General features: G+C 39.1%; 1 long non-coding RNA gene across 1 annotated transcript; it reads right to left on the bottom strand.

Moving 5' to 3' along the window:
• Window positions 1–320: 320 nt before the first annotated feature.
• Window positions 321–26,918, bottom strand: LOC138407370 (uncharacterized). Its single transcript, XR_011240792.1, has 13 exons — window positions 26,756–26,918; window positions 26,249–26,402; window positions 22,857–22,969; window positions 21,042–21,099; window positions 20,710–20,768; window positions 20,377–20,465; window positions 18,662–18,792; window positions 17,457–17,643; window positions 15,928–16,114; window positions 6,991–7,049; window positions 5,650–5,695; window positions 4,997–5,109; window positions 321–1,257 (listed from the first exon to the last, which is right to left on the bottom strand). It is a non-coding gene; the product is annotated as an uncharacterized lncRNA (long non-coding RNA).
• Window positions 26,919–27,422: the final 504 nt, after the last annotated feature.

The raw sequence follows: 27,422 nt of genomic DNA, 5'->3' as shown, positions 1-27,422 counted from the left end.
GTGCATGATGGAGGCCTGTCCACCTCCTCTGCTGCAACAAGGTCGAGGTCTGGATGGAGGTTAGGGACGGCTGGAGCTGCCGCCTGCGCCCTCTGCACCGGTAGCAGCTGAGTGTCCTGCTGGTCATCACACTGCACCGCTGCTGGCTGTGGTTGTCCTCTCGGTGGAGCTGAGTCCAGATCAGGGTCTAGTCGGACACACTGAGACTTGGAGATTAGTTCAATCCCTACCTTTTGCAAACTGTCCCTGATATTCACTTCAGTTAACCAAAATTCACACGCTCCAGTACAAATATCCCTACATTTCTTTTTTCCTTCTAATTTGTCCCCACTAACTCATTCCTCTCTAACTCTTTCCTCTCTAACTCTACGCTTACCATCACTTATTAACATATACTGAACATTAAGAAAAGAAAGCTGAAGTGGATTAGCATTTTCCTTATCTTTCTTTCCTTTACAGATGTTTAAACCCATTTCTCTAGTAGGTTGTCTCAGCAGTTTTAACACAACTCTTATTTATCAATTTAAACTCCCAATTTGTTCAACAAAATACAAAATTTGGAAGACCAAAGTTATGCTGATATGGGAAAAGACATTTAGAAATTCCCTAATTTATTTTAATCCGTTCTTTCTTTTTAATTTCCTTTTGTTAAAAATTTGTTTTTAGGATTTTAATTTTAGGATTTAAGTCTTTCTTAATAACCTCAAAAAACCAATTATACCCCTAATATACTTAAGTTTACTTAAATTTACTTACCTTTACTTACCTTTGGCGGTTGAGAACTTCTCTCACTCTCTCTTTTTTTTTTTCTCTTATTAAAGCAGATTCATTGCAGTGTCGAGATTATCCTGGCTCAGGTCTCAGTCCTTCAGTCCCAGTCACATCTCCAGTGCAAAACTCTATTTACTATATTATATCATAGTTTGTTAAATCATGAGCTCGACGTCAGAACCCAATATAACAAGTGTATTAAAATCAACAAACACTACTCCTTAACTCTGTGACCTCCTCTCAGATCACCAACCTGTTTACTCTAATAACTACGTGATCTCCAAGATCATCAACAGGCTTATTCTATATTAACTCTGTGGTCTCCAAGACCACCCGTGACCTCCAAGATCACCCGAAGCTTCCTTGATTCTACATCGGTTCCAAACCTTGCCATGCAGACACGTCTGTCACACACGTCTGTCAGATCCAGAGTGTCCTCTCACACGAGTGATCCTGCCGACAACGCCAAAATTGTGGTGGCAATTTCTGTGAAACAAGCACAAAGTCAAACACTTCTTTCTGAAAGTTTAATTCAGCATCTGCAGATGGACTCATCAGTACACATCACCTGAATGACATGCACAAATGAGCAAAGAACATAGGAGAATCTGTGTTCTTATAACTCTCTGCCCCCTTCCACTAAGCATTCAAAGGTATTTATTACCCTCCTGTAGTTTCACTCAGTGGAGGAGACGTCCTGTCCATTTGTTTACATGTTCTGTGGATGACCCCCCTGTGAGACCCCAGGTGTGAGATCCCAATCAGAGATACCATGAGACACCATAAAGTTTTGGTTTCTCGGGGCCATACAACTCAAGTCTCTTAAGCCACCATCGTAAACCTTAAGGTTGCCCTTTCAGATAAACAATTTGGTGAACCATTTGGTCAGTCATCCACATACATGTCTGCTCATGCAATTACACATTCACAAATGTAAAATTTCCATGACAGTCAGTCAGCATATAATTATTGGACACCAACCAATCACAGCTATGAAATCAGCTCTATTCATTCATTCATTCTCTCACTTCACCTGGCAGATTCTTTGAAACCAAGTGAAAGAAAGAAACATGGAACATCTGTAACAAATTCCAAGTAAGTAACTGAGGCTGATTTCAGAAAAACCATTGTTGCAACAAAGTCCTCAAATTACAATGCATGCTCCAAATTAAGGGCTTCTATTACCTCAACACAAAAGGCCTGATATAACAAGTTTTCTTGTTCTGTGAAGGTGAGAGACAGTTTATAGGCCAACGTTAAACAATAGTCCACCTGAGTCGCAGTGGTTTCTGTGAATATTTCTGCTACCAACACCTGAACTCTTCTTCAGTATTCAACAGTTCAACATTCATTCCACGCTGCTCTACAACCCTCACAGACAAAAGAGATCAAATAATCAGGCACATGCAAAAACTTACATATTGCAACCTTGTAATGGTTGACTTGTTATTTTTAGTGACACTGTTGCGGTGTAATGTTCAATAACATGATTCAATCTTGTGATTGAATTAAGTTTCCAAGTGTTAATAATTCAATCATATGTATTTTCCAAGTCCTTTTCAACTGCAGCCCATTGGGCCAAAGTGTGTTTGGGTTCTGCTTCCCCCCCCAACACAATAGAGGTATTTATCTCAATATACAGTACAGACAAATCCAACAACAACTCTTTCTGGGACACTTTACATCCCTTAAGTCCCTGTTACTATAATCAACCAATTGCAGACTACTTTTATTTTCTGAATCTGAATAATGCTTTAGAAAGTTTCTCCAAATGGTCTTTAGAGTGAATATCCTTTCACAGCCAATGTGTCTCATCCATCTATCAGTTTATCAAATGAGTAAAACCAGAGGTGGGAAGTAACAAAGTACAAATATTTCATTACTGTACTTAAGTAGATTTTTCAGGTATCTACTCCTTAAATTCTCAAAACTGGCTCGTTACTTGTTTCAACCTCCACGGATGACAACACAACATAAGAAAACACATCAACACAGAGAGGACCTCACTAAACCATCCAATCTATGGTAGTGACAGGTGGTGTGTACAAAGGGCAGGGACTTAATCAACCCGAACACATTCCACATCCATTTATTCCCTGTAGTCTTTATTATTCTGTCTGAAATTTGGCAGCAAAACTAGATGTGTGTCCAGTGATTTTTTTTCTCAGTACCAGTTCTGTGTAGGTTGATACCAAAAGAGGAAAACTATCCTATATCCTAGAAAAAGCATTGTGTATCATTGAAGTTAAAAATTCATTTTTACTTTTTACTCATATACTTGAGAACATTTCAGAGCCTGTACTTGAGTTAAGGAGTTGTATCAGTACTTTTACTTTTACCAGAGTCTTTTTTTACTCAAGTATCTGTATTTCTACTTGAGTAAAGAATGTGAGTACCTTTGCCACCTCTGAGTAACACAGTGTAATGCTTAAATATGCAGTGACAACCTGAGCTACTGTCCCGAGATGAGAAGTTCAGTGAAAGGTTTCACAATGAACTACACTGGCCATGCTCTTTCTGCAGATTTATTGCAGAGTTTAAACAGCAACATGGATTTGTTATTATGTTCAGTTAATAATGAAATTGCCTTTACACCACAGTGATGGACATGAATTGGAAAGAGAGAGAGAGCTGAGGGAGAGTTCAAGACAATAAGAAAACAATTACTCTTTCTTAAGTAATTATTCACTGACAAAAATGATCACCTCCGATAAAATGTGAAGATCGATACCTAACACCATAATTCTCACAAAGTCATCAGGATTAATTGTTCTCTTTAAATTTACCAGCTGGGGGCAGATGTTTATTTAACACTGTGCCATCCTCTCTTTTTATGTTGTTGAAAGATAAAAGGATATTCAAATTTCTTCTGTTATTCTATTGAGGAAATGTCAAAGACAAAGGCCTGTGAGGCTGGGCGTCATCCAGCACTTCCTGTTTTGCAAACTTGTTACTTATGGCATATTTACCAGGAGCATAAGCCTGCATCCTCTAAGAGAGGATGTGGTCATCTTAGTATTTCATGTAAATGAATTGGCAAGTCACGGGTCCTTAAATATCTATTGACAGCATTAAACAACTTTACAATAAACCTTTGAATAATATTGACAAGCTGCGGGAATGGGGATTGTCTGTCTAATGGAAGGAGACAGTGTGTAAACTGAGGTCTGCTGGGAGTCAGTCAGTAAGCCACCATCGTAAACCTTAAAGTTGCCCTTTTCGATTAACAATTTGGTCAACCATTTGGTCAGTCCTCCACATATATCTTTGCTCATGCAATTATACATACACAAATGTAACATTTCCATTACAGTGCTAAAAGTGTTCGAGCTGAGCAGGGATCAGTGAGGATGAGGTCGTATTTAAAGAGACCACTTTGGTGAGAGAATGGGCTGTGATTGGTTCGTGACTGACGAGCACCCATAAACCTATCGGTAGCTGAGCATATGACTCTGTGTTCTGCATGAACTAACACAATGCTTCATTAGTCACAATTCAAGTTCAGGATTTCTACGATGACATTCTCACTTTAAACTTAATGTCCCTTGATGATAGTATTCTAAGAGTTTGAGGACTGATGCCTAAAATTTATGTCCTTGGTTTTTGTCACATTTAGTAGTAAAAATGCACAGTCACACCAATACAGATTCACAATCCACAATGGGACCATGGTTGTTCTCATCTGCATGGAGGAGACTGACTGTCACAGAGTCATCAGCAAATTTGAAAAGTAATCTGTTGTCATGCCAGCTGCGGCAGTCATCAGTATACACATTATAGAGGGGAGGTGAAAGGACACAGGAGGAGACCCTGTGGATGATGACAATATGTCTTACATGCATTACTTTCTGTGTCAGTTGTCAGTTGCAGCTCGAGGCATGTATCCAAAATTATCTTTTCCAGGCACTATACTGATACTGTAGTCACTACAAGTTACGCATGTTGCCTGGGGGGACATTTAAAACAAACCAGTCTACAACACAATAAAAATCACATGAAAATCAACCTCCCTCCTCATCTTTTCATATTTTTTTACTCCTCCATTTTTTAATGTGGATTTAGAATTTAATACTGAGCATAGCCGTGAAATTGCCCCCCCAAATAGAAATGGTACAAGTTGTCAAATAAATGTTATCTACATAAATCCCCACAGATTTCAAAAACATTCTCAGAACACAGTTAACATCACAGTATATTGTAAGGTATCACATTTTTTATTACTCACCTTATTGATGGAACCTCAACCATATTTACTGTCCCTGGCTCAGACTCTCTCTCAAGCATCTACAGTGGGTGTTTTCATTCCCAAAACACAGGCTCTCTTGTGGTTCCAAGAGTCTGTAAGAGTAGAACAGGAGGTAGAGCATTCAGCTACCAGGCAGACAACTTCTGTGCATTTACGGTTAAACTTAAAACATTCCTTTTTGATAAAGCCTTGCTGGATCAGGTGAGTCCTGAACCATCCCTTAGCTGCTATAGGTCTAGACTGCAGGGGAAACTCCCATCATCCACAGAGCTCCTTGAGATAATGTATATTATGATTTGGCGCTATACAAATAAAATTGAATTGAATTGAATAGGTGTTGGGATGATAATAACAATAATTAATTGAACTGCTGCAACTGACAGTAAACATTATGACCATAACATGAATATGCTCAAGTATTAGAATATGAGAAATTTAATGTTACTCTGCTACTTCAGCTAACTTGCTGGTGAAGCACAATATTCCTTGTGTCACAAAAGCAACACGTGTCAGAACCTGTCTGACTGCCTAATTCAACCAGTTACAACTTTTTTTCTTTCGCGCCTGAGGACACCAGGCCGAAATAGGTGGATGGGCTTTCTGTAAAGAAGGCTCCTGTTGTGGTTTCAAACCTCTCCGTGCTTTCTGGCATTTGCTGGAGGCCCGTCAAATTGCAATCTATAATGAAAGGGGAATCAGAAGTTAGTGTAAATCCCATTATCAATGCCTAGTATATGCTGGCCCCTCATTTCAGCCAAATAAGCCTCAAACTGTTTGAAAGTTACACCTTTGCGATCACGTAGGCCCCCCGATCAACATTCTTCCCTCTCATACCCATATGTACTCTGTACGGCTATGAAAATGGAGCCCTTAGAAATGGGCTTAATTGATACCAAAGGTCACAAAGGTCACCTGGGACCTTCTGCGGTTTTGGTGAAAATCGGTAATGCAGGCTCAAAGAGCCCCTCATGACCAGTGGGTCAAATTTGGGGCTCCTAGGCCCTTGGGAAGGCCCCGAAAGGGATCGTAATTTTCCCAAAAATCTCCAGAACCAAGAGGCTGCGAACCCTGTTTAGGCCCCTGACCAGCTAGAGGGCTGAAATCCAAGTGACAACTCATGTAGCGTTGATAAGAAATTCCCTCAAGCAGTCCAAGTTACCAGATATAATGAAATTCCCTACTGACAGTCCTAACATATCACATTCACAGTGACGTTACGCTGACCTTTAACTTCGAAGGGAATAAAATCCTTCATCTTTGAATTGAAGTTAATATTTTTACCAAGTTTGACGACATTCCCATAGGCTGATCTTGATATATCATTTTAAGGAAAAATATTAACATACTTTGTGAGAACACTGTGACATTTGGCTACCAAAATGAAATCCAAATTCATGTGAATGTTTGTGCCAAATATGAAAGAATTCCCTGAAGGCATTTTGGATATATATCGCATATACAAGGCAAGAAGTGTGCTTTGTGAGGTGCTAGTGACCTTGCCATTTGATCTTTGACAACTTGATTGAGTCCAAATGAATGTTTGTGCCACATGTAATGATATTTCCTTTGGACAATCTTGATAAATTGTATTCAAAACAATGCAAAGTTATGTGAGCTTGACCTTTTGACCTTTGACTAATATAACGTAGTTGTTCATGAGATATCGCATTCACATGAATGGGACAGACAGATGGATGGACAACTTGAAAACATAATGCCTCTGGCCATACTGAATGTGAAAATGGTAAAGAAATAAATATAGCAATACATGATAAATAATTTGTTCCATGTTCTTTTATTTTACATGGATGATTTCTTGACAAAACAAGCCAACTCTATAAATGTGAACTGAGTGTCAGAAATTAACATGACATTCATAGCATATGCAAACAATTTTCCCCCACAAATTTCTGTAACTTTCTGAGAATCTACATCACAGTATATTGTAAAATATCATGTGTTTCAATACTCACCTTATTGATGGAACCTCAGTGATGTCTACTGTCCCTGGCTCAGACACTCTCTCACGCATCTACAGTACATGTCAAGACAGGTAATGGTAGCATTAAAATAACATTAGATATCTACAATTCAGTTGAACTATTATAGTTTCAGATATTAACCATTTAATTCCGAGTTCAGTCAGGAACCCTTTGTTATGATTTACCCATTTGTTGCAAATGGGGACACAGTTATGATTGGCGCTGAAGGCTCCATTCTTTGGATGTTCCCTGGTTAGCCGAGCAGCGTGCTAAGATAAAACAGGGAACATATGCAGAACCCCCCAGTGGGCGTAGCAGGCAAGGTACTTTGGTTAAGATGATTTACCACAACCGTGTTTGTACTCTGAGCTGTGGTGGCAATTTCTGTGAAACAAGCAAATGTCAAACACTTCTTTATGTAAGTTTAATTCAGAATCTGCAGATGGACTCATTAGTACACGTCACCTGATTGACATGCACAAATGAGCAAAGAACATAGGAGAATCTGTGTTCTTATAACTCACAGCCCCCTCCCACTAAGAATGCAAAGGTATATATTACCCTTCTGTAGTTTCACTCAGTGGAGGACACATCCTGTCCTTTTGTTTACATGTTCTGTGGATGACCCCCCCCCCCCCCGTGAGATCCCAGTTGTTTGATCCCAATCAGAGATACAACGAGATACCATAAAGCTGTGGTTTCTCGAGGCCATAAAACTCAAGTCTCTTAAGCCACCATCGTAAACCTTAAAGTTGCACTTTTAGATTAACAATTTGTTGGTCCTCGACATACAGTACATGTCTGCTCATGCAATTATACATACACAAATGTAACATTTCCATTACAGTGCTAAAAGTGTTATAGCTGAGCAGGGATCAGTGAGGATGAGGTCGTATTTAAAGGGACCGCTTTGGTGAGAGAATGGGCTGTGATTGGTGAGTGACTGACGAGCACCCATGAACCTATCGGTAGCTGAGCACATGACTCCGTGTCCTGCATGAACTAACACAATGCTTCATTAGTCACTATTTAAGTTCAGGATTTCCACAATGACATTCTCACTTTAAACTTAATTGAAGGTATCTCGAATTGAGGCAAATTAAAGCTGACCTTGAATTGTGATCAATCACAATCAAATTGTCATATATCACAAATCATAAACTGGATTTATTTTCATAATTAATTATGGATAAAATTACAAGGTATGTTGCAGAAATCTGGAATGGATATCTATATCATTGAGCATTGTACAAGTTACATTGTACAAGTACATGTTCTACTGAATAAGGGATCAGCCACTTGCTATCTGTAAACCCCCAACCCCCAAGTGAATCTCCTAATATTATGCTAGGTGTTGTTTGGGCAAAGAAAAACTTAAAAGAAAAAAAGTCTAATTTCTGCATTTCAGCAGGTGCTCTATAAAAAATGTTCCCTTTTTAGCACCATGCATCTTATCCACTGAAATATCCACACTTACATCACTGATATAAACATATACCTATTGAGATTTAAATAAAGTAAATGGAGAATTACAGGATTACCTCCACATTTGCTATGGTTTGAGATACTGCTGCTAGTGCGACATCTAGTGGCAGTGAATATCGCTAATGAATATCATATGTACATAAACACTCTCAGAGGTGGGTAGTAGAACCTGTGGTGAACTTCAGCTGACATAAAAACTCAAAAGCTTTAGTTTGTCCAGTTTGGACGCGCTCCTGATGTAAATATAAAGTATTTAAATCTAGCAGGGCCCATTCTGTTCAATCTGTACAATTTTGACGATTGCCCACTGGTGGATTATTTTATATTCAATTCTTGCCAATAGATCACTTTCTCCTAAGTCTTATACACTGGACCTTTTAAGAAAATACTTCATTCAATACATTGTACTCATTTTCTTGTGGACAGTTTTTCATGCTCAAAAATCTTTGCTTTAACCCTCCGTTTAAGTGAATTGTTCTTTACTTTATTTGAAGTAAGAGTAGTTCAGTTAAAGAAGTCAAAGTACATTTCAGAACCTGTACTTTTATACTTTTACTTGGTTAAAGAAGCCGAAAAAGTGGTTAAACTTCTTTATTTTTAATACAAGTATCTGTACCTCTACTTGAGTAAAGAATGTGTGTGCTTTTATCACCTCTGCACACACATACACACACACAGTGGATTTTTTTTAACAACAGGGAGACCACAACTTCACAATAACACAACGATACCCACAAGCAACAGTTAAATTCGAAAAAACAAGCTGCAAAGCAACCAAACTCACGCCATGCAGTAGCAAACTGTCAATAACAACTGCCTGGACACTCCAAACAATTTGTAGAGCAACACATAATGTCCTGAGCACGTACTTACATAGGCATCAGGACAAACACCAAATGTTAGCTCTCAACTTGAACCCGGTTATGATGCTGTGGCAAGACTTTAGAGTACAGCATGAATGTACAGTTCATGCTCAAAAACCTATGTGCTGGATTTTAAAAAGTCCTGCAATGGCAATGGTTCAAAAATTCCTCCACAGGGATGTAAAAGACTTAAAGTTATTGCAAATAGAACAGTATTTAGGTTTTGGGGTGGATTACCTTTTAATGGGGGATTTAGATTAACTCTTTCCTTTCAATAAATCCAATGATATACTCACATTGTCTTTACCTTATATTAAAATGTGTTTGATGATCTGCAACATTGCTCGAAAAACATTCCTCTGTTACGTCATGCTGTCAAAAAATAACTTGATGATGTGAAGAGCTATTTGTTTCTCTTATCTGTGAAGATAGTTCTTGATAAATCTTTATAAGGCTATATGTTTGGAGTCATTGCTATGTGCATGATTGTATTATGCATGTTATTAATTATAATATTTTTGCACGGCACTAAATACAAACGATTTCTGCATCATCATGCCACTTTCAATTAACATACAGAAACAGAAGCAAATGAGACAGAGCTGTGGTTGTTCTCTAAGATGTGATACAGTTACATTTTGTTCTGTTGTTGCCTTTTAACTGAAGTGCCAGTATGTATGACATGTGTCAGATCAGCCTATGTTGTGGTGGCTGGTCATTATCCTGTCTGGTCCATCGGCCATCACGGACCAACATCCTGTCTGGTCAACAGACTGAGGCCCCTGCTGAAGAAATACAGAGTCACTGTGTACTTGTCTGGCCATGACCACAATCTGCAGGTATGTAAGTGAGTGCACGCTCAATCATAAAAAATATCATGTGTAAATGATACACATCAAGGAAGTGTATCTCAGTGTGTTGTTATTTGTCTGTCTGTCTCTTTGACAGTTATTTATTCTTTTTCATATCCCACTTATCACACTGTGTTTGAGAAGAGCATGTGCAAGATTGCCCCTCTCTGTACAGGAGGTGGCATTCACTAGTGGGTGCTACAAAGACTGTACTTGTTGATAGTTCAAAGCTAGTTTGCATCATTTTCTGGCACCAAGACTGGCATGTCACAGGTTTTATACATTTCCAAAAATTAGAAACCATCCAGATAGTTATTGGGTTAAATGATACTTTGTTTCAACGGATATTACTGGTCAATATAATTAGTCATAAAGATGAAATCTTATTTATTTTATATGAGCACAGTGTTGACATATTGTTCCAGGAAGATGAGCATTTGTTTTTCCTGCAGTAGTATAACTTACAGTCCAACAATTGGCTTCAACTTATCTCAATGAAGTAAATGATTGCACAATGTGATGGCTACTGAGTAAAGACAGCCTTAAGAATGGTACACTGTAAGCCTTATCTTCACTATGCAAGTCTGTATGGCACAAAATGACCGTAAAAAAACTAAAGTCACTGCACAACAGAAGCAGAAAGGGAGGGGGGATTGAAAAGATGGAAACAATACCATAGAATGATACACTGTGATGGAATATCTGGTAACTTCATCTACCACTTGTATGATATGGTTTTATATTTAATTTTATAATTACCACAACATTATGAAGTTATCTGTGTCTCTGTAAAACACGTTGGAGCAAGCGGAATCTACTGTGCAATGTGAGTGTTGCAGTCTAAGCATACAGATGTGTTGATTGTCAATATGTGTGTGTCAGTGTAAGAGGGAATCAATGTGCTGCATAAAGCCCTACAATGAAATAAGATTGGAAACAAGTGGTTGATATGAGAACAGTTAAATCAGGAGAGACTTTAACTTGACAGTTGAATATTTTTTTTTATTTCTATGCAATTAAGACTTTTGGCATTTTGACCCCTATGTGATGTCATTGGCATCAGAGGGGTTGATGGAGAAATAATTATGAATGACTCTGCTGGACTGGACCATGGCTTCGGATTAAACCGGAGGAGATTGGGTTGAAGGGGAGTTACAGCGGATCACTAATGACAGCTGACTGCCGGGGAGAGGAGAAAGGATTTCAAATTTGATCACAACCGCACGACTGGCTGGATGAGATTGCGGCAATATCTGAATGGGCATTCAAAATGCCCACAATCAGCTGATTAATAAGAAAAAATATATATAGAGAGATAGATTTGTGAGTAATTGAATATTTCAAATTTCAAATTTATATAGCACGGTATCACAACAAGCAGTTGTCTAAGGGTGCTGCACAAAAGTCCAAGTCCAAGAAGAAACACAAAATCCAACTTGTTCCACACCGAGCAAGCATGAGCAACAGCGGGGAGGAAAAACTCCCAGGTGTAAGAAACCTCCGGCAGAACTGGGCTCTTTGTGGACGGCCTCTGCCAGGAACGGTTTATGAGAAAGTTTTCCTGAATTATACTTCCTACTTATACTGTGCAGCTTCATGTTGCAGCTGAATACCCCTCATCTTACCCTCCTCTTCCAAACATGAAAGAGAACCTGTGGCAGCCTTCACTTGTCATAAAAACTCAAGAGGCGTTTAGTTTGTCCAGTTTTTACTACTGTAAAAACATGGCGGCCTCTGTAGAGAGGACCTGCTCCCCATGTAAATATAAAGTATTTAAATATAGATGGCTCATTCTAAGAAAACAACAATCATACAATTTAGATAAAACACACTAGTGAAAACATCACTAGGATTGCTTTGTATTCACTTTCTGCTCCCTTTCACCTAAATCTTACACACTGAACCTTTAATGAATTTTGTCGCTGTATCTTGGTCTAATTGAGCACAACATTGATGCCTTTAATGCTGTCTGTCTCTGTACTTTTAACAGTTCATCAGAGAGGATGATGGGAGCTCATATGTAGTCAGTGGGAGTGGGGTGGTCAGCGATCCTGACACCACTCACAAGGACAGTGTTCCTCAGTCCTGGCAGCTCTACTCCAGTCCTGTCAATCACACAACAGGAGGCGTGGCTTACTTCCAGGTCACTGAGCATAAGATGACAGTCACCTTCATGCAGACTAACGGGAAATGTGTTTACTGCACAGAGCTGCCAATACGTATAGTCAGAAGTAATGGCATGCTCTAAAACTGAAGATATGATTACTGATATCTTTGGGCGATGGCATGTTACTATTAAGTGAAATGTGTATATATTAAGATATATTCATAGTATTTTGTACTGTATGTAATGTTTGACACATGTAACAAAATACAAACTGTTTTATGTCTTTTGTTGTGCATTGTATTTCATGATGGAGGCCTCAATGTGCAGGATAAAATATAGCTCTACTTGCATACAAGTAAGTAGTAGTGCAATAGTAGAGCCAAGTAGAGCATTGTTAGGTTTGCAACCAAAACATCTGCTCTGCCATTTTCACTCAAAATTGGACCAAATTAATATTTGATTGTCATATTACTGCTTTTATTTGTTCAAGTTTGTATTTACTTTGCTTGCTTTTCAGTCAAAGCACTTCCGTTTTTTAAAGTGCTATATGAATAAAGTGTATTAGTAGTATCAATATTATTATTATTATTATAGTATTCAAGTGAGTTTACTATGAGTGAGTGACTACAACAAGTTTCTGGAATCAGTGTGGGCGCCCATCTGCCTTGACTAGAGGAGAATAATGGAGGAGAGGAGAGATGAGTGGATAAGAGGGGAGAGAAGAGAGAGACAGAGAGAGACTGTTGTTGTCATAAAAATATAAATATAATGAATAGTGATACATTGAGATGCAATTATATTATTAATAATAACAGTTTATCATCATCATCATAATCATAATATGGTGGTAGTATTAGTAGTGAAATTTGGAGAGAGAGGGAGAGAGATAGATAGATGGAAGCACAAACAATGGACTTTAATTACATGAAGTAATATGATAAAAATATGGGGCCACAGGCACAGTTCAGTGCATGTTGGGAGTTGTAGAAGAAAATTGTTGTTGTTTTCTCTATTTCTTTTGATATTTTTATGCACCTTTCAAGTTCCTGCTTTTCTTCATGACATCGATCTTTGTGTTTACTGTATCTACTTTCCCAGGAGGATGGCTTTTGAGACAGCTTTCCTGATTACATGTTGTTATGGCCTGGCTGGCTGAGACCATAACAATAATAATAATAAATGTATTTATACATAAAATGCAGCTAAAATGTATTATCATAGCAACAAGTCTTGAGTTGTTTCTTAAAACTATCAACAGAAGAAGCATGTCTGATGTGTGGTGGGAGTTTGTTCCAAACCTTTGGATAGCATAGCATAGGAAAGAGAAGCAAGAGAAAGCTGCTTCCCCAAACCTTTTATAGTTTGTTTTGGGGACATTGAGCAAGCCCGCTGTAGACGACCTGAGGGAATGATTCGTAACATATTCCCATAAACAGTCAGAGATGTATGACGGTGCTGTACCATTAAGAGAATTAAAAACAAGCAAAATAATTTTAAAATCAATCCTCAGTGAATCTAGAATCCAGTGTAAAGACACTAAAATAAGAGTAATATGGAATCTTTTCCTATTTCTCATTAAAACCATGGCTGCTGAATTTTGCAAAAACTGTAGGCGATCGATGGATTTTTTCGGTAATCCTGAATATAGTGCATTACAGTAGTCCAGGCGAGAAAGTATAAAAGCATGAATCAACTTTTTGGCAGTTTCCAAAGTGAGGTACAGTCTTACTCTTGCAATGTTTCTTAAATGATAAAAGGCAATCTTTGTGACATTGTTTATGTGTGGATTAAAATCTAGTCCTGAGTAACACCCAGGTTCTTTATTTTTGATTTGTTTTGCTGCTCCAACTTTGCCGATAATCTTTTGTCCTTGAACATTACAAGATTTTCAGTTTTATTTTCACAGGCAATTTATAACTTGGTTTGGCGCATCAGAGTCATCTGGCACTAAATAAGGGAAGACACATGATGGATCAGATTTTTCTAACAAAAAGTAATTTTCAAAGAACTAAAACAAAAAAGAAATTCAACTGATAAGGCTGACAGGAACTGAATTCCAGACCAAAACAAGATCAAATTAATGCTACAGAAATCAAAACTCATCTGAATGGCAGGATGAGCATGGCTATTATTATATGAGGCAGTGGCCAGCTACCTCTACTTCACTGATGGCCCCCAGCTCCAGCCAAAGCAGGATCTTGCAACACAAGACACACAAGCAAGTAAACCTAGGCAAGATGCTGAACCCCAAATTGCCCTTCATTGAAAAAAAAACTGTATGAATATGTGTGTGAATGGGTGAATTGCAAACTGTATTGTAAAGTGCTTTGAGTGATCATCAAGACTAGAAAGGTGCTATATAAATACAAACCATTCACAAGCTCTCACATCACAGTGTGAATTCAATTTACTTGAACCCCCAATGCATACAGATATGCCACATCAGCAGGGGTGCTGAAGGTGTTTATCACATGACTTAGTGAATTATTGGAGCATAATTGTATAATAAATTAGCCTGTCCAGGACTTCCTGGAGTTGTATTCACATTTGTTTTCACAGAGACCCCTCCATCGGCAAAGAGATGAGTAGATAATGAGTGAATTTTCTTTTTGCGTTGAACTATCCATTTAAGTGATGATACAAAAACCTAAACTCTGAATGTTGTCCATTAGAAAGAATTGTACCGCCTTGTGTGATGTCTCTCCCCACTCTGCAGTGAGTAAAACACATCTGAACAAGCCACAACATTTTTATTCTTTCACAGAATTCCCCAAGCGGTCGACAGGTAACAAATGCATGGACTACTTTTTCAGCATTCTTTGAGACGAGATGTTTCTCATTTTCATATTTTGTAGGTGGAAGAAGGCTGTCCCAGAGGCTTGTTTTCATGTAACTCCAAGGTTCCCCACAGTAAAGCTGGGGGCCAGGCTTAAGCCATGCAAGATAACTGGGTTCAGACCTCTTTATATACAGTCTATGGTTCAGACAATGTTTCTCTGAGACATTTAAGTACTTCTCTTTTGTTTGCCGTAAACCATATTATATTGTATGGCATCAAGATGTAATTATCTGTAGAAATGTCAGTCTGTGAATGTAACAAATGGTTTCATTTGAGGTTTAATTGATGGGTGCAGAATGGCCCTGAAACACGATATTTCCTTTGATTACTATCCTACCTCATTACCTCTACCTTCACTGTGGCTCTTCATATTGTAGGCATGGACAAGGCTATTCTTAATTCTTGGTTATTTACCCAAATTTGTAAAAGACTATGGTTTATCTTTTCTACTTTGTATTTGTATTTTGGTTTTCTTACATGATGCCCATGGGTGATCATGACCATCTCATTGCTGAATATTAGTTGTGAAAACTTATTGTTGTTTCTATCTTGGCATAGAAATTGTGTTATCTCCCTGCTAAAATTTGTAGAATCAACAAAATGCATTCTGTCCACTTTACTGTTTGGATTGACTAAATGAAAATAATGAAGTTAATCTGGGTAACTTTACAGCTTTAACTGTAACTGGTGAGATAGTAGTAATATGTGTCAGTTGTGCTGCTGCTGCTGCTTCAATCATTTCAGCTTTAAATACCTCGAGGTCCACTTCAGTGACGACCTCACCTGGACATTAAACGCCACACAGCTAGTCATGAAGGCTCAACAGCGGCTGTACTTCCTGAGGAGGCTGAGGAAGTTTGGGATGACTCCTAAGATCCTCAGCAACTTCTACAGCTGCATCATAGAGAGCATATTGACCAGCTGCATCACCGTGTGGTACGACAGCACATTTACTATGGACCGCAAACGCCTGCAGAGAGTGGTGAAGACAGCAGAAAAAATCATCAAGAACTCACTCACATTTACCACCGCAGGCAGGGTTCAAAGGAGAGCTGCCTCCATTATTAAACTATCTCCACTTGCACAGTTTACATTTACATTGCATACATTTGCACTGTTCAGTTTTGCAAAATCCTCACCCTATTCACCTCATTACCCTTGTTTTCACCTTACTCTTAAACATGTTTCATATTCTTACTGTATTTGATGTCAATATTGTATTTGAATGTCAATTTTGGTCGGCTGGTTTTCCAGAAAGGACAGCACAAGAATTTCAATTCACAGGGGAACGTGTGTTCTCGTGTGTATTGGACAGTAAAAATTGTTGAATCTTGAATTGGCAAGAAAACATTCAGCCACTCAGCCCTTTATGGAATAGTTTGGACATGGCTACAGACAAATAACAAAGGCCGTGTCCAAGATGAAACACTAAAACACTTGACTTCTGCTAACGATAGTCTTTGGTTTCCACTGACTGCATTTCCATTGGATTTGCACTCAAAATCATTGATTTTTAATGGTTTGTGAGTGTAGGAATAATGGGGATTGTGACTTGATTAGGTGGGTGCAATGGTTTTTTCCGTCCACTAGATGGAGGTCATTGACCACGGATCACAACAGTTTTTCCAAGATTCAACATCTTGAATCAACTTTATCAGTGTTCAAGTCAAGTCAACTTTATGATCAATAATGCCATATGTGCAGGAAGTACAGAGAATTGAAATAGCTTTTCCCTCTTATCCCCAGTGCAAACAGCATTCAACATGAAATATAAAATATCAAAAATTGAAGTCATTCAAAGATATAAACAGGCAGTGGCAAATCTAGACCATATCAAGAGTATAAATATGGCAGATATGGCGGGATGAACAGAATGAATGGTATAAATATAAACAGAATTATCAGTGGAATATAAATATGGCAGTATGTACAGAATTACAGTACTAATATAAATGTGATGCTCTCCCAAAAAAGTCCAGCACTACAAACCACCACCACCACGACTACAAATAACCTGAAACGTGCTCCTAACACTATTCTGGAGGAACGATTTGGGCCTCCACACTTGGTGAAACTTTCACTACTGACCATCCCATTCGCTTTTAATGGGGAGTGTTTTTCCCTGAATATCTCAGGGACCGAAGGTCATAGCTGCCGGGCACTGCCACCGACAGAAAGAGCACCCCTGAAAATGGGGGGGGTTTGCCAAACTAATAATAATATAGTAGTAATATGTGTCAGTTGTGCTGCTGCTGCTGCTTCAATCATTTCAGCTTTAAATACCTCGGGGTCCACTTCAGTGACAACCTCACCTGGACATTAAACGCCACACAGCTAGTCATGAAGGCTCAACAGCGGCTGTACTTCCTGAGGAGGCTGAGGAAGTTTGGGATGACTCCTAAGATCCTCAGCAACTTCTACAGCTGCATCATTGAGAGCATATTGACCAGCTGCATCACCGTGTGGTACGACAGCACATTTACTATGGACCGCAAACGCCTGCAGAGAGTGGTGAAGACAGCAGAAAAAATCATCAAGAACTCACTGCCCTCTCTGCAGAGCATTTACCACCGCAGGCAGGGTTCACAGGAGAGCTGCCTCCATTATTAAACTATGTCCATTTGTACTGTTTACATTTACATTGCATACATTTGCACTGCTCAGTTTTGCAAAATCCTCACCCTATTCACCTCATTACCCTTGTTTTCACCTTACTCTTAAACATGTTTCATATTCTTATTGTATTTGATGTCAATATTGTATTTGAATGTCAATTTTGGTCAGCTGGTTTTCCAGAAAGGACAGCACAAGAATTTCAATTCACAGGGGAACGTGTGTTCTGCTGTGTATTTGACAGTAAAAATTGTTGCATCTTGAATTGGCAAGAAAACATTCAGCCACTCGGCCCTTTATGGAATAGTTTGGACATGGCTACAGACAAATAACAAAGGCAGTGTCCAAGATGAAACACTAAAACACTTGACTTCTGCTAACAATAGTCTTTGGTTTCCACTGACTGCATTTCCATTGGATTTGCACTCAAAATCATTGATTTTTAATGGTTTGTGAGTGTAGGAATAATGGGGATTGTGACTTGATTAGGTGGGTGCAATGGTTTTTTCCGTCCACTAGATGGAGGTCATTGAACACGGATCACAACAGTTCTTCCAAGATTCAACATCTTGAATCAACTTTATCAGTGTTCAAGTCAAGTCAACTTTATGATCAATAATTACATATGTGCAGGACATATAGAGAATTGAAATAGTGTTTCCCTCTTATCCCCGGTGCAAACAGCATTCAACTTGAAATATAAAATATCAAAAATAGAAGTCATTCAAAGATATAAACAGGCAGTGGCAAATCTAGATGATATCAAAGATTCGCAGTTTGGACCCCTGACCAGCTAGAGCTCTGACATTTTGCACACTGGATCTCCTCTCACCCCAGAAGGCTCCATATGTGTTATTAAAGCTCTGGGTGTTGCAGGTCAAGAGATCTAATTTTTTCCACCTACCTCCTACCTCAGTTCGAGCCCAAAACCACCCAGGGGCCCCAAGTTTTCAGTAGAGGTTCCCCCAGGGACCCAGGAAGCACAACTACATTCGGGTCGCCGTAGCCGGAAGTTGTTTTTATAGTGTAAAATACCTGAAAAAGGGAGTATTTGAGTGAACGATAAATGGACACATACCTTTCTCAGATCATGTGTATTATGACTCATTATCAGGGTAACCACCTACCGTAAATACAAATGCCACAATGTGTACAATTACTGCTGAATATCTTCCGAACTGAAATATTACATACGTCAATAGACTATACTGAAATATTACTATAGACAATGTACATCCAGACAGACATTTAACATGTCTTATCTGTCACCTAGCACTTGCATTCATCAAACAACTTTGGATACCAGTAATAACGTAAACATAAGCATGTAAGATAAACAAATACAGCATTTCACAAAATATTCTTTAACTCGGCTTACTTCTAATATACTGATAATATATTGCAACTCACAATTTAGAACAGTACACTCACTCAGTAACGCAAATATTTCTGAAAAAATAAATTTAAAATACCCTGCTTGCAACAACACTAGTCATATAGTTTTTCCACAGCCACGGTGTACTACTATTCCACAGACGGCGCACAGTTAGCATTGCAGGAGATTAATGTGCCTTATGTTGACTTAATCGTCGTCATGTAATTATCAATATTACTTCACGCTACACGAACAGACCGTATTACAAATAGTTTCCTGAGCACATATACACATTCACCTAACACACTGGTAAATATTAACCATTACTTTGAGGTACTGCTGTCAAAATGGAACTTCAAAAATTGGCTTAATTGATACCAAAGGTCACAAAGGTCACCTGGGCCCCTCTGCGGTTTTGGTGAAAATGGGTAATGCAGGCTCAAAGAGCCTCTCGTGACCAGTGGGTCAAATATGGGGCTCCTAGGCCCTTGGGAAGGCCCCGAAAGGGATCCTAATTTTCCCAAAAGCTCCAGAACCAAGAGGCTGCCAACCCAGTCACACTACCCAAGTTGGAAGCACCTTGTGAGGCATGCCTGCTGGACAATTGGTGGCACTTTTCCTAGATGTAAAATGCCTACAAGTTTCTGAGTCGTGTCTTTTTGGCCCCTGTTTAGGCCCCTGACCAGGTAGAGGGCTAAAATCCAAGAGACAACTCATGTAACATTGATAAGAAATTCACTCAAGCAGTGACTCCAAGTTACCAGATATAATGAAATTCCCTACTGACAGTCCTAACATATCACATTTACAGTGACTTGAGGTTACTCTGACCTTTAACTTCGAAGGGAATAAAATCGTTCATCTTTGAGTTGAAGTTACTGTTTTTACCAAGTTTGACGAGATTCCCATGAGCTGATCTTTAGATGTCATTTTCAGGAAAAATATTAACATACTTTGTGAGAACACTGTGACATTTGGCCACCAAAATTGAATCCAATGTCATGCGAATGTTGGTGCCAAATGTGAAAGAATTCCCTCAAGGCATTTCGGATATATCGCATTTACAAGGCAAGAAGTGTGTTTTGTGAGGTCCTAGTGACCTTGCCATTTGATCTTTGACAACTGAATTCTATTCAAGTTATCATTGAGTCCAAGTGAATGTTTGTGCCACATGTAATGATATTTCCTTTGTATTCAAAACAATGCAAAGTCAAGTGAGCTTGACCTTTCGACCTTTGACTTACATAATGTAGTTGTTCATGAGATATCGCTTTCACATGAATGGGACAGACAGATGGATGGACAAGCTGAAAACATAATGCCTCTGGCCACACTGAAAGTGAAAATGGTAAAGAAATAAATATAGCAATACATGATGAATAATTTGTTCCCTGTTCTTTTAATTTACATGGATGATTTCTTGACAAAACAAGCCAACTCTATAAATGTGAACTGAGTGTCAGAAATTAACACGACATTCATAGCATCTGCAAACAATTTTCCCCCACAAATTTCTGTAACTTTCTGAGAATCTACTTCACAGTATATTGTAAAATATCATGCGTTTCAATACTCACATTATTGATGGAACCTCAGTGATGTCTACTGTCCCTGGCTCAGACACTCTCTCAAGCATCTACAGTACATGTCAAGACAGGTAATGGTAGAATTAAAATAACATTAGATATCTACAATTCATTTGAACTATTATAGTTTCAGAAATTCATTTTATTCCGAGTTCAGTCAGGAACTCTTTGTCATGATTTACCCATTTGTTGCAAATGGGGACACAGTTATGATTGGCGCTGAAGGCTCCATTCTATGGATGTTCCCTGGTTAGCCGAGCAGCGTGCTGAGATAAAACAGGGAACATATGCAGAGCCCCCAGTGGGCGTAGCAGGCAAGGTACCTTTGTTTAAGATGATTTACCACAACCGTGTTTGGACTCGGTGCTGTGGTGGCAGTTTCTGTGAAACAAGCACAAAGTCAAACACTTCTTTCTTTAAGTTTAATTCAGCATCTGCAGATGGACTCATTGGTACACATCACCTTAATGACATGCACAAATAAGCAAAGAACATAGGAGAATCTGTGTTCTTATAAATCACCGCCCCCTCCCACTAAGCATGCAAAGGTATATATTACCCTTCTGTATTTTCACTCAGTGGAGGAGACATCCTGTCCTTTTGTTTACATGTTCTGTGGATGACTCCCCCCCCCCTGTGAGATCCCAGTTGTTTGATCCCAATCAGAGATACGAGATACCATAAAGTTGTGGTTTCTCAAGGCCATAAAACTCAAGTTTCTTAAGCCATCACCGTAAACCTTAAAGTTGCCCTTTTAGATGAACAATTTGGTCAACCATTTGGTCAGTCCTCCACATACATGTCTGTTTATGCATTTATACACACACAAATGTAAAATTTCCATTACAGTGCTAAAAGTGTTATAGCTTAGCAGGGATCAGTGAGGATGAGGTTGTATTTAAAGGGACCGCTTTGGTGAGAGAATGGGCTGTGATTGGTGGGTGACTGACGAGCACCCATAAACCTATCGGTATAGCTGAGCACATGACTCCGTGTCCTGCATGAACTAACACAATGCTTCATTAATCACAATTCTAGTTTAGGATTTCCACAATGACATTCTAACTTTAAACTTCATTTAAGGTATCTTGAATTGAGGCAAATTAAAGCTGACCTTGAATTATGATCAGTCAGAATCAAATTGTCATATATCACAAATCATAAACTGGATTTATTTTCATAATTAATTATGGATACAATTCCAAGGTATGTTGCAGAAATCTGGAATGGATATCTATATCATTGAGCATTGTACAAGAAGACAAGTAAATTATTTTTAAATAAACAGCATGGAACATGGACATGTTACTACATGTTCTACTGAATAAGGGATCAGCCACATGCTATCCGTAATACAAACAGCCATCATCAGGGACATAGTCATCAGAGAGATCATAGTTAATGTTCATCCCAAGGTACTTGTAGTTCTTTACAAAGTCTATCACCTGCCCCTTGATGATAGTACTCAGAGTTTGAGGGCTGATGCCTAAAACTCATGTCCTTGGTTTTTGTCACATTTAGTAGTAAAAATGCAGTCACAGCAATACAGATTCACAATCCACAATGGGACCATGGCTGTTCTCATCCGCATGGAGGAGACTGACTGTCACAGAGTCATCAGCAAGTTTGAAAAGTAATCTGTTGTCATGCCAGCTGCGGCAGTCATCAGTATACACATTACAGAGTGAAAAGACACAGGAGAAGACCCTGTGGATGATGACAATGCCTCTTACGTGCATTTGTTTACCCTCACTTTCTGTGTTACTTGTCAGTTGCAGCTCGAGGCATCATGCATGTATCCAATATTATCTTTTCCAGGCACTATACTGGTACTGTAGTACCTACAAGTTATGCACGTTCCATTTTGCATGGGGACATTTAAAACAAACCAGTCTACAACATAGTAAAAAATCACATGAAAATCAACTGCCCTCCTCATCTTTTCATATGTTTTTACTCCCCAATTTTTTAATGTGGATTTAGAATTTGATACTGAGCATAGCCGTGAAATTGGCTCCCCAATAGAAATGGTACAAGTTGTCAAATTAATGTTACCTACATAAATCCCCACAGATTTACAAAACATTCTCAGAACACAGTTTACATCAGAGTAAGGTATCACATTTTTTATTACTCACCTTATTGATGGAACCTCAACCATATTTACTGTCCCTGGCTCAGACTCTCTCTCAAGCATCTACAGTAGGTGTTTTCGTTCCCAAAACACAGTCTCTCTTGTGGTTTCAAGAGTCTGTAAGAGTAGAACATGAGGTAGAGCATTCAGCTACCAGGCAGACACCTTCTGTGCATTTAAGGTTAAACTTAAAACATTCCTTTTTGATAAAGCCTGGCTGGATCAGGTGAGTCCTGAACCCCCACACACACTCATTTATTTATTTTAATAAATGTCAATAACTATGTTATTGACGTGTCTTTTTTCTCCCATGTCCCTCTCTCTGTTTCTCTCTCATTGCAGGTATCTCTGACTCCAGAACTGAAGGAGAACAACTATTATTATTATTATTATCATTATTATTATTAACAACAATACTTAATTAATTATTATATTAATTGTTGCTGCTATCATTAATAATCAATAACTTCTTTACACTGTTATCGTTTACATTTTAACTAGTCAGAGCTGCTACCTGATGTTGCTCAAGTGTTCTGGTCTTTCGCCTCCCCCTCCCCACTGTTTCTCTTCTCTCCCCATTTTTCTCTGCTCACCCCAACCAGTAGAGGCAGATGACCGTCCACATTGAACATGGTTCTGCTAGAGGTTTCTCCCTGTATATGAGGGAGTTTTTACTCTTCACAGTCACCAAAGTGCTTGCTCATTGTGGGAACTGTTAGGTTTCTCTATATTAAACAATATTTTAATGTCTTGACCTTCTATGTAAAGCTCCTTGAGATAATGTATATTATCATTTGGTGCTATACAAATAAAATTTAATTGAATTTGTAGCACCGGTATCACACCACTTACTGCGCCACTGGACCAGTTCTAGGTTCTAAGGCAGGGGTGGGGAACGTCCAATTTCAACTGGCCCGCAATGCAATACAATTTTTATATTTTATATCTTCATATATGCATACATGAATAAAAAAAAAAAATCAGGAAAAAAAATATATCGCCCGTCATTAGTTTTCCGAGAGAGAGTCCTATGTCCGAGTCAACGTCAGGGTCAGTGAACACAGCATGTGATGTACGTACCACTGCATTGGGTCGGAGTGACTGACACATGACAAGTACCGACACAAACAAGTGATGCATCATGGCGACTGTCAAGAAAAGGAAGGTGGACGGAGAATGCCGCGTATTTCAGGAAAAATGGACAAATGACTTTTTCTTTGTTGAAGTGAAAGGCAAGCCAGTGTGCCTAGTTTGTGGCGAGGCGCTTGCGGTGATGAAAAAGGCCAATGTCGAGCGCCATTACAGCTCGAAACATGCTAAACTCGACGAGTTGAAAGGACAAATGCGTTTGGATAAAATTAACGCTCTTCGTCGGAGTTTGGGTGCTCAACAGGCAGCTATCACACGGCCACAGACTGACAGAGAGAATATTACGCGTGCAAGTTTTGTGGTGAGTGAACTGATAGCCACGAAGCTGAAACCTCACGCTGAAGGAGAGTTCGTGAAGGAGTGCCTCGTAGCCGCCGCGGAGCTGCTAGCCCCCGACAAAGTGAAATCATTTCAAAGCGTCAGTTTGTCCCGGAGAACCGTTTCAGAAAGGATTACTGATATGGCGCAAGATATTGAAAAAACACTCAAGAACACTGCAAGAGACTTCGAGTATTTTTCTCTGGCCTGTGACGAGACAACAGACATCACACACACAGCGCAGCTTGCAATTTTTCTGCGTGGGATTACGTCTGAGTTTGAAACAAAGGAGGAGTTGCTGTCTTTGCAAGCCATGCATGGCACTACTAAAGGTGAGGATTTGTTCAATCAAGTTATTGTGGCCATGAACAATTTTGAACTGCCATTTGAGAAGTTGAGCGGCATCGCCACTGACGGAGCTCCCGCAATGGTTGGCGCGCAAAAAGGATTGACTGCTTTAGTCAAAAAAGAAATGAGCCGACTGAGTCTGGATCCAAGTGATTTAGTTGTATGCCACTGTATCATACATCAAGAGAGTTTGTGTGCACATTCCCTGAAGCTTAACAATGTGATGACAACAGTTGTGTCCACCATAAACTTCATTAAAAGCAGAGGGCTGAACAACCGCCAGTTCAAGGAGTTACTCAGCGAGCTTGAGTCAGAGTATGGTGATCTGGTTTATCATTGTGAAGTGTGATGGCTGAGTCGTGCAAATATGCTCGCACGGTTTTATACACTGCGGGAAGAAGTCAGACGCTTCATGGAGATGAAGGGTGGACCTGTCATGGAGCTCAGTGATGGCAAGTTCCTCCGTGATCTGGCCTTCATGGTGGACATCAGCAAGCACCTGTCAGAGCTAAAAATCAAGCTGCAAGGTCCCAACCAGCTCATCAGCTCTCTGCTTTCAAATGTGAAATCATTTGAAGTGAAGTTAAGGCTGTGGCAAGGACAGCTGGAAAGGGGAAACACTGTGAACTTTCCCACCCTACAAGAACAAAAGCCTGATGTTACGACTGAATATGCTGGTGAGTGTGCAAAACTCATCCAGGCACTTGATGAGAGGTTTCATGATGTGAAAAATATACAAAAGGAACTCGACGTGTTTGCGACACCATTTAATGTGCAACCGTCTGATGTGCCAGACAACCTCCAAATGGAAATAATTGATCTGCAAAACAACAACGAGCTCAAAGCCAAGTACCACAACCTTTCTCTGCTGGACTTTTACAAACTGTATGTTCGTGCTGAGGATTTTCCCATCCTGAGGAGACATGCCCTGAAGTTTGCATCTCTGTTTGGGACAACGTATCGCTGTGAACAGTTCTTTTCAAAACTGACTCTTGCAAAGACTCGCTTCCGCTCAAGACTGACTGACTCAAACTTGGAAAACCAGCTTCGAGTAGCATCATCATCACTGCCAGCTAATATCAGACGCCTTGCTAGAGAAAAACAGTTCCAGCCATCACATTAGGTGAGTCTAGACATGCAGCAAACATGAGGCTTAGTAACGCAGCAGTTATAGACTTTTTTTGTCTTTTTTTTCATCTTTAGTTATGTGTTCATAATGGTATGGCCCTCTGAGGACTTTGGAAAAATTGAAATGGCCCTTGATGTGAAAAAGATTCCCCACCCCTGTTCTAAGGAGTGGGAAGCAAGACTAATCACACCAGAGACCGTTGCTCTAAGTACAAAAGGCCGGCAATTTACTGAATGCAAAACACACATATAAAATACAGTACACAAAACAAAACAAATACCCTGCAGGTTCCTAATACTAAGGCAAGTATAATTGAAAAGAGTATTTCACTTTTTCCTTTCGTAGCTAATCTAAGTTAAGTTAGACCAGTCTTTTTTCTCCTCAGTTCAATTTAGTCCGAAAAAAATAACAAATCAATCAGTTCAGTTCAAACTAGTTCCTGATACTCCTACCACTGAGTCACCATACGCCGAAGATTTCCTCACTGGCGCGAAGGAGTAGATGAGTTGAAGGTGAAGGTCTGGGTCTGGCTCGCCATCTTGAATCCCGTCTGTGTGTGCACAGTCCTTGCTCCGACCCAGCTTCAAACCGAGCAAAAACCCTGACCTGTGTAACATGTCATAAACACAAATAATCTCTTTTTAAATCCTCAAATCACACAATTAAATGTTTCACAGTTTCTGAGTTGTAACGTTACTGCTGCGGTGTTTTTTCGTCTCAAAATGGCAGCGGAGCGGTCTCTTTCAACTCACGGCTCCGTCTCCCACACAAACTACAGCGCATACCTTTCATTTATACAGCTTACACACACTTTTGTAACATTTACAGTCTTCATAAACCCAAAAAAATAACTGATAAACAGGTTATGACGGAGCATTTCCTTGTGAATAGCTACGTTTTTAGCATTAGCTTTCCGCTAAAAAGGTACAAAATTGCAAGAAAATAAACACAAAACTCACCAAAACCGGTGTGACTTAGTTCTCATAAAATCCCCGTCAGTTCCCGACCAGGTAAGTTATATTTTTCAACTGCTAAATCAACTTTTTTCACTCTTTTTCTGCTTATTAATCGCAGCTCGTTTTTCTCCGCTTTCTCCTCTGCTCTCTCCCTATGGTCTCTGCTGCAGCATCACGCAGGCGCTGCGTTGAGTGTCACTAGTCCCTTAAAGGGGCAGGCATGAAATTTCTGTCAGCATACTTTTAATCTTAAATAGACATTAAATTATTGTTGTATGAACATTTCTAATTAACTTTGATGAATTGACTTACATAAAATGGATCACTAATTTTAAACTTATTTATGCAGCCTTTAAACTATTTATTCTTATTTATATCATATCTTGACATGGGTTACAAATTGAATAGGTGATGGGATAATAATAGTAATTAATTGAGCAGTAGTCAAAGTCAAAGTCAAAGTCAAAGTAGCTTTATTGTCAACTATTTCACATGTAAACATACAAAGCAGTCGAAAGAACGTTTCCCACTCTCCCCACAGTGAAACATATAAAGTGCACAGGCACAACAGATAAACAACAGATAAACATTACATTACAGCAGTGCAAGTTAAAAGAGGTAAAAGTGATAAGTGATAAAAAAAGTGATAAAGTGATAAAGTGATAAAGTG

Source organism: Paralichthys olivaceus, chromosome 4, assembly GCF_024713975.1.
Source record: "Paralichthys olivaceus isolate ysfri-2021 chromosome 4, ASM2471397v2, whole genome shotgun sequence".
In the NCBI taxonomy this organism is placed as follows: domain Eukaryota; kingdom Metazoa; phylum Chordata; class Actinopteri; order Pleuronectiformes; family Paralichthyidae; genus Paralichthys; species Paralichthys olivaceus.
The sequence above is the reverse complement of the archived record's forward strand: the minus strand, read 5'-3'. Positions and strand labels throughout refer to the sequence as shown.